The sequence below is a fragment of the Haemaphysalis longicornis genome, unplaced genomic scaffold (assembly GCF_048455015.1).
Source record: "Haemaphysalis longicornis isolate Haplotype H1 unplaced genomic scaffold, Haemaphysalis longicornis Haplotype H1 scaffold_2, whole genome shotgun sequence".
NCBI lineage: Eukaryota > Metazoa > Arthropoda > Arachnida > Ixodida > Ixodidae > Haemaphysalis > Haemaphysalis longicornis.
Window position 1 is genome coordinate 17,877,116 of NW_027526295.1, and position 6,841 is coordinate 17,883,956.

Below are 6,841 nucleotides of genomic sequence, written 5' to 3' on the forward strand. Positions count from 1 at the left end.
AAGCATTCTGCGTTCACACCAAATGCAGGGCAAAATGAGTTCGAGTGGTCGCGTGAACGAACTCCGTGCCGAACACGAACCATCGCTTGATCCGCGATTTTTCTTGCCATGAATGACGATTATCTGACCAAAAGCACACGCAAAAAAAAAAAAAAAAAAACGCTGCGCAAAAAAAGATGCCCTTCTAACGAAAAAAGATACATGGAAAAAGACGCAGTTTAGGTACATTTATTGTATGCTTTGTTCTGCAATTAGCGCAATAAATGATTATTGAGCATTTTCAGTGCATAATTGAGGAGGTAAAACGAAGGGGAGGAGGGGGTAGCTGTTTCGTAGACATTGTTCTCTGGGGTGTACTACCGTTGTACCCTCTCATTTTATCAAGTATTTCTTTGCTACCTTCCTTAGGTGAACCTATCGTATCGTACTTGCGATTACAAGCTAGCACACACTTTCAGTACGGAAAACAAGCTAAAGAGGTTGTTTTTTCCCTCCATGGCAATCATCACATCATCTCATTTTTGCAGGTGTCATTCCACTGCATTCCTGATGGTGAAGAAGCTCCGGTAGAAGGCACAACGCACAGCAACAGCAGGACCAGCGACACTGAAACCAAACAACAGACCCGTGAAATTCAATACAGGCACAGAAACATTACCTGTTCAAGAACTAGACTAGTGCTTACAAATAAGAGAAGGGGAGAAAGCCGTCATTTAGACCTAAATTTGAATACGGGGTGACGTGGCCTTTAATGCAGACCCTTGGGAATAAACAGGACGGCTGGTAGTTGAAGCATTCATGACGATTATAAAAATAATCCAAAATGATTTATGTAACAGGAAGAGGAAGAGGTCGACGAGGAGCCGGGCAGCAGCCAGAAGAGGAGGAAGAAGAGGAGGTGAAAGGACAGGGACCAGACTGTTGTTTGACTACTCAGTGAACTCGACCCAATAAAGGGAAACGTTACATTTGGCGCAGCCGACTATTCTGGACAATGTGGGTGTTGTTCAATCTGACCCAGCGTGAAGATGGTCGTCTGGTGGTCAACGGTTACCAAGAGGACGGGGATGATTCGACCGTGATCCTCCCAGAAAAGGTCAGCACACCTGACTTCATATCTTTCCTTGCCACGAAAGCTAAACTGACGCTAGACGAGTTAGCGTTGAAGAGTAACATCAAGGTGAACATGCGCGCCGCTGATTTTCAAGCTTGGGTGATTAAGCCAAGTGAATCAGTGAACGCAAGGTCAGACCAACCAGAGGGACTCACGCGTATCATGGAACACATTGTGCGTTTGCAAGAACAACAACTTCAGCAGCAACAGCAGTTTATGTCTTTCATGGAATTGAGTCATGATCCGTCCCGGTACAGACAGGAAGTTAAGCCTGATTGTTTTGATGGTACCACCTCAAGTCCAGCGGCATGGATTCAGTTCTACGAATACGCGTGCTCCAACAATCACTGGATAACAGACTCTGATCGCATAAATAACCTACGAGTATACCTTTCGGGGAACGCGAAGAAGTGGTATGAATTGCGGATGGCAGGGAACGCTGACAAGCCCTGGGACGACTGGCGAGCCAGCTTCATCCGCGCATTCGACTTGAACCCCGTTGAGCGTTGGGATCAGGCCATTTTCTTCAAACACAAGGAGGGGACGTTGGTGGATTACTTCTACGAGAAGCGAAGACTCCTGCAGCTTGCCGATCCTAATCTCCCCGAGTCGTCCATTGTACCACTCATCATCCATGGTATGACGAAAGCCGTTCAACGCCAGGTTCTTCCAAGGGCTCCTACCACAGCGGAAGAACTCCTCCATGCGCTGAGGGACGTCTGTGTCGACCTTCTGCCACCAATAGGCCAGACCAGACAGTACGAAACTGCTCGGAATGCCCTACCATCGGTCGGCACGCCTAGTGGTGCTCATCAGCCAAAAAACGAATAAAAGAGGGTGATCGGTCCCACCCAAAGACCCCAAGCGAGACTGTATACTTAATTAAATCTGAATCCAGTTTGCTGTATGCACCAATGTATGTCAGCGGGCGACTAGAAAACGTTTTAGTGGACACAGGAGCATCAGTGAGCATCATGAGTACAGGACGTGCCTCGCCAGATGGCATATTTCCTGGCAGGGTTGTCCAAGTACATGGCTACGATGGGACTGCTAGGGTGCTTGATAAATGGACGCGCGTCGAAGTCGAGTACCAGGGAAGTAAAGTGCTCGTAGAAGCATTACTAATAGACGACGCGAAGTTTAATTTCATCCTAGCCCGTCCTGACATGAAGAGATTGAAGCTCAACCTTTCTTGGAAGGATGAGGTGCTCGTTGACCATTCTACTGAGACGATATGCGCGCAGACAAAGCCGTCCATCAGGCTGGTCACGAATAGCGAGAACGTCTGTTCACAATATCCCGAACTTTTGTGTGTAGGCACTTATCCGCCAGCCGCAGCAGTCATGGAAGTGCCGTTTCAACTGCGCGATGTTACTGCTGTACGAAAAAAACCATATGGCATGTCCTACGAAAAAAAGAAGTGGCTAAAAACTGAACTGCAAAGTCTGCTGGAGTATCGTGTTATCCGACCTTCCGTATCAACATTTGCGTCGCCTATCACAACGGTTCTCAAGGACGATGGTACATATAGACTGTGCACAGACTACAGGCTTGTGAATCGCCAGACTGACCTGTTCCCGTACCCAATGCCAAGAATAGACGACATCATCAATGAAACCGGTGGTTGCTCTTGGTTCTCTCGAGTTGATCTGTGCAAAGGGTATTGGCAAGTACCACTTCAGGAGGAATACAAGCACTTCACTGCATTCGTGACTCCTTTTGGTACATATGAGTACAACCGACTCCCCTTCGGATGGAAGAATTCTGGAGCATGGTTCCAGAAAATGATGGACACCATCCTACAAGAGTTCATTGGACAATTTTGTGGAGTGTACGTCGACGACATAATAATCTATTCCAGGAGCAGAGATGAGCACATATCACATCTCTCACAGGTGCTAGACGCCCTTAGTAAAGCTAAACTGAAGATTAATTTCAAGAAGAGTGAGTTTTTAAAAATTCTGTTGTCTTTCTTGGAAGAGTTTTTGATGGCACGAAAGAGGAATCCGTCAAGCGAATTTTACAGCTATGCAAGCCCCATGACGTACATTCTCTACGCGTCTTCCTAGGACTCGCCGGACACTTCAGGGCATTCATCAAGGATTACGCCACTAAGTCGAAATGCCTCACAGCATTGACGCAGAAAGATGTTCCCTTTGAATGGACCAAGGAATGCGACAGCGCATATCGGGAGCTTACAAAGATAATATCGTCGGACCCAGTGTTGACGCTCCCAGACTTCACCAAACCGTTTGAACTGACCACAGATGCATCGCATTACGGAGCCGGGGCGATTTTGTACCAAAGGGATGACAAGGAAGCACCGAAAAGACAACTCAGGGCCATTGGTTATTATTCTTACACATTTACCAAGGCAGAGATTAATTTTTCTACAACCGAAAAAGAGGCCCTGGCGGTAGTGATGGCGCTACGTTACTTCCGAACGTACTTGGAGGGCCGACGCTTCAAGTTATTCACAGACAATCAAGCCTTGACCTATATACTGAATTTGTCCCATCCAAAAGGGCGGCTGGCCAGGTGGGTCAGTGAACTGCAGCAGTTCGCATTTGACATTGCTCACAGACCAGGTGACAAGCTACCGGACGCCGATGCCATGTCACGACTCCACATACCTGCCCCATGTGATGATCACCACGTGAGCGCGCTCTTATGGGATGGCACAGAGACGATGTCGCTGAAAGATGGTCGTTTACAGGTACCGAAGACTAGTGTACCGAAAATCTTGGCTCTTTACCACGATTCACCTCACTCTGGCGGACATGACGGATTTTGGCGCACATACTGGAAAATCAAGCAAAGATTTCATTGGAACACCATGAAGCAAGACATCTCTGAATACGTACGGACCTGTCACCAGTGTCAAATCTGCAAGGCCAAGTTCAAACCCAGAGGTAGTGCAATGATCATCGCAGAACATTCCAAAACCCCATTCGCTACGATCCACCTTGATTTCGCGGAGCTCAGGAAAAAAGGCGAGGGGAGAGGCAGCACGCAAGCTTTCCTATTGGCAATTGATTAGCGCACGCGAATGGTCGCGTGTAAAGCCGGAAAGGAAGATGCAAGGAGCGTCATCTCTCTCTTGAACCGGGATATGTTTAAAGACACCAAAACAATTGTGGCCGACAACGGACCAGCCTTTTGGAGCGAGCAGTTGAAGAATTGGGCTCTCCAGCGCAATGTGAAGCTATGTTTCTCAGCGCCGTACCACCCTGAAGCCAACGGTTTAGCTGAGAGAGCTATACGTGACATCAAGCAGTTCATTTCCCTCTATCCAGATTTCAAAGGGGGCTGGAAATGTGCTCTAGAAGCCGCTGTTGCACACCACAACCACTCGCACACAGCCGCTTTAGGATGCAGTCCATACTTTGCATATCATGGGAAATCTGAGTGGCTGCATGCCGATAACCTCCTGGGGATTACCGATTCAATAGTGCTCCGTGAACAAGAAAGGTCCCAGAGAGAAAATGAAAGGTACCGGATCGCAATGAAGAAGCATTACGACCGTCTTCACACGGGCAAGGTTCCGAACATTAACGTTGGGGATTACGTCCTTGTCCGGAAAGGCTTGCAGGGTTCCAAGGCTCCTTTTTCAGGGCCCTACATGGTTGCGAAGACTGCTCGCAAACAAGGAATTTTGAAGTACATATGCTACAATGGACCTAATAACATCGTGGAAGCTGCGTCTATGTGCAACGTAGTGCCGTATCAACCCAGGAGGGTTGACAACAGAGGGGCGGCCTGTGTAACAGGAAGAGGGAGAGGTCGACGAGGAGCCGGGCAGCAGCCAGATGAGGAGGAAGAAGAGGAGGTGAAAGGACAGGGACCAGACTGTTGTTTGACTACTCAGTGAACTCGACCCAATAAAGGGAAACGTTACAATTTACGTAGTGTGCAACTAGAGCACCATGGTCTTTGACCATGTTAGAGATTACAGTACCTGCTCTGCATAACAAGAGAGTCCTTAAACACTCCATAAGTAGTATACACGTTAACAAGCGTGGGTAAAATAAATTAAGAGTCTTCACACAGACAAAATAAATGAAACGAGCGCCACAAGCAAAGCTGACGAAAATATGACAGCCTTTTTAATGACCCTCGCACAAACAATGCGCTTGCGCATGATGCGTTCAAGTGTGCTTTCACGCGACAGAAAGCGCAACCCGCAGTTCATAGCGTTAGTCCTATAAAAATTAATCACCAAATGTGTTCGACCGTTTGTAATCTGCACATTCATTATCGTGGCAAGAATTCCTTAGTATTTATTTTGCATTCAAAACGCTTCCATAAATCGAAAATTTACTCTGCACCGGGATGCAGCATTGCAGTGCTATTTGATTTCTTAAAAACGGGATTTTTATTTTGCGAGCGACCCAGGATTGCTGTTACAAAAACAAGCGCAAAGTTGAATCGCGGAAGAGCGAGCATTCGTCAATATTTTTTCGCTTTCATAAGGACGATTTACCGCACTGTTTGTTGCAAAACACGATACCCCAGCGCTACTTGCACAAACAAGAGCCGTGAGCCAAATATTTATTGCATAAAATAAGAAACGCACAAGTGAAACGGAACACGATTTTTCAAAACTTCGATTTGCGTGCGGCACCATTGATGGCTCGGTAGGCTTTAGAATGTAATTCATTCTAGGCACCATTAAAGAACTTCTGCGCAAACTCAAAAGCACATACAAATAACAACAAACCAAGAGTACTTACCCGGCGCACCGTTTCGTCTTCATCGTCGGCAGGCAAACGTACGATTCGGTGGCGAACTTGTAACTGCGCTCCTGGTGCCGTTGCGATTGCGTTTTGGACGCGTAATATGTCTCCGCGAAGCCGGACGGGAACCGGGGCAACGCAGACAAGTCCACACACCATTCATCAGTCATTACGTGCGACAACACAGCACGAGATGTGCAGCGAGTCACCAAGAAGCGATAACACGCACGCGCAGCACCTTGTAGCACACGTATTCCCGACCTGCGCTATCCTTAAACATGGCGTCGAAGCGAGGGTTCGATTCGCCTGCGACAGAGGGCAGCACTTTTGCATAAGGCCTATAGCACAGAAAACAATCTACCTTTCTCTTCAACTTGTGAAGTTCATTTGACATCTGTTAATGCGGTCTTTAGTTATTCAAGAAATGACTGCGCTCAGCAGTGGGGTGAGAGTTGGCAAGAACGGGTGAAACCAAAATAGATCTAGCAAATGTAAGATGTGCTTTCCCTAGTCTATGACAAAGATTCTCAGTAGCTTTGAGAAACTCTGTGGTGTATGACTATCGGATCTCCTCAAATTATTTTTTTTGTAAAGCACCTCAACAGAAACAAAAACCTAAACTGAAACTGAACGTTCAGTACAGCCAGCAGAAAGACGACAGGAGCCGAAGCCAATGCAAAGCCAGTAAGGAATGGCGGCCAAGGAGTTGGGCTATAGTGCCTATAGTTGGGCGGCTAGGCACGTTAGGATAATTTTCGATCGTTTCCAGGCGTAATTTCAGTTTATTTAACTTGTTCAATGATTTTCAATATAAACTACCGTTCCCGACTTTAGTGCACCATCCGACACGTGTACTATACGTGGCAGGAAGCCAGGGTTTGCTTATTTCTACCATACTATGTGCTGAGTCTTTGTGTGTGGGCACTGGAATTTCGGTGCAACGAGGGACCTCAACGAAGCGGCGTCCTGCGATTCGTCGTGGGTGCCCACC

At 47.2% G+C, this 6,841-nt stretch overlaps 1 long non-coding RNA gene across 1 annotated transcript; it reads right to left on the reverse strand.

Moving 5' to 3' along the window:
• Window positions 1–323: 323 nt before the first annotated feature.
• On the reverse strand, window positions 324–6,142 carry LOC144166999 (uncharacterized). Its single transcript, XR_013321807.1, has 2 exons — window positions 5,848–6,142; window positions 324–606 (listed from the first exon to the last, which is right to left on the reverse strand). It is a non-coding gene; the product is annotated as an uncharacterized LOC144166999 (long non-coding RNA).
• Between the last annotated feature and the right edge of the window lie 699 nt (window positions 6,143–6,841).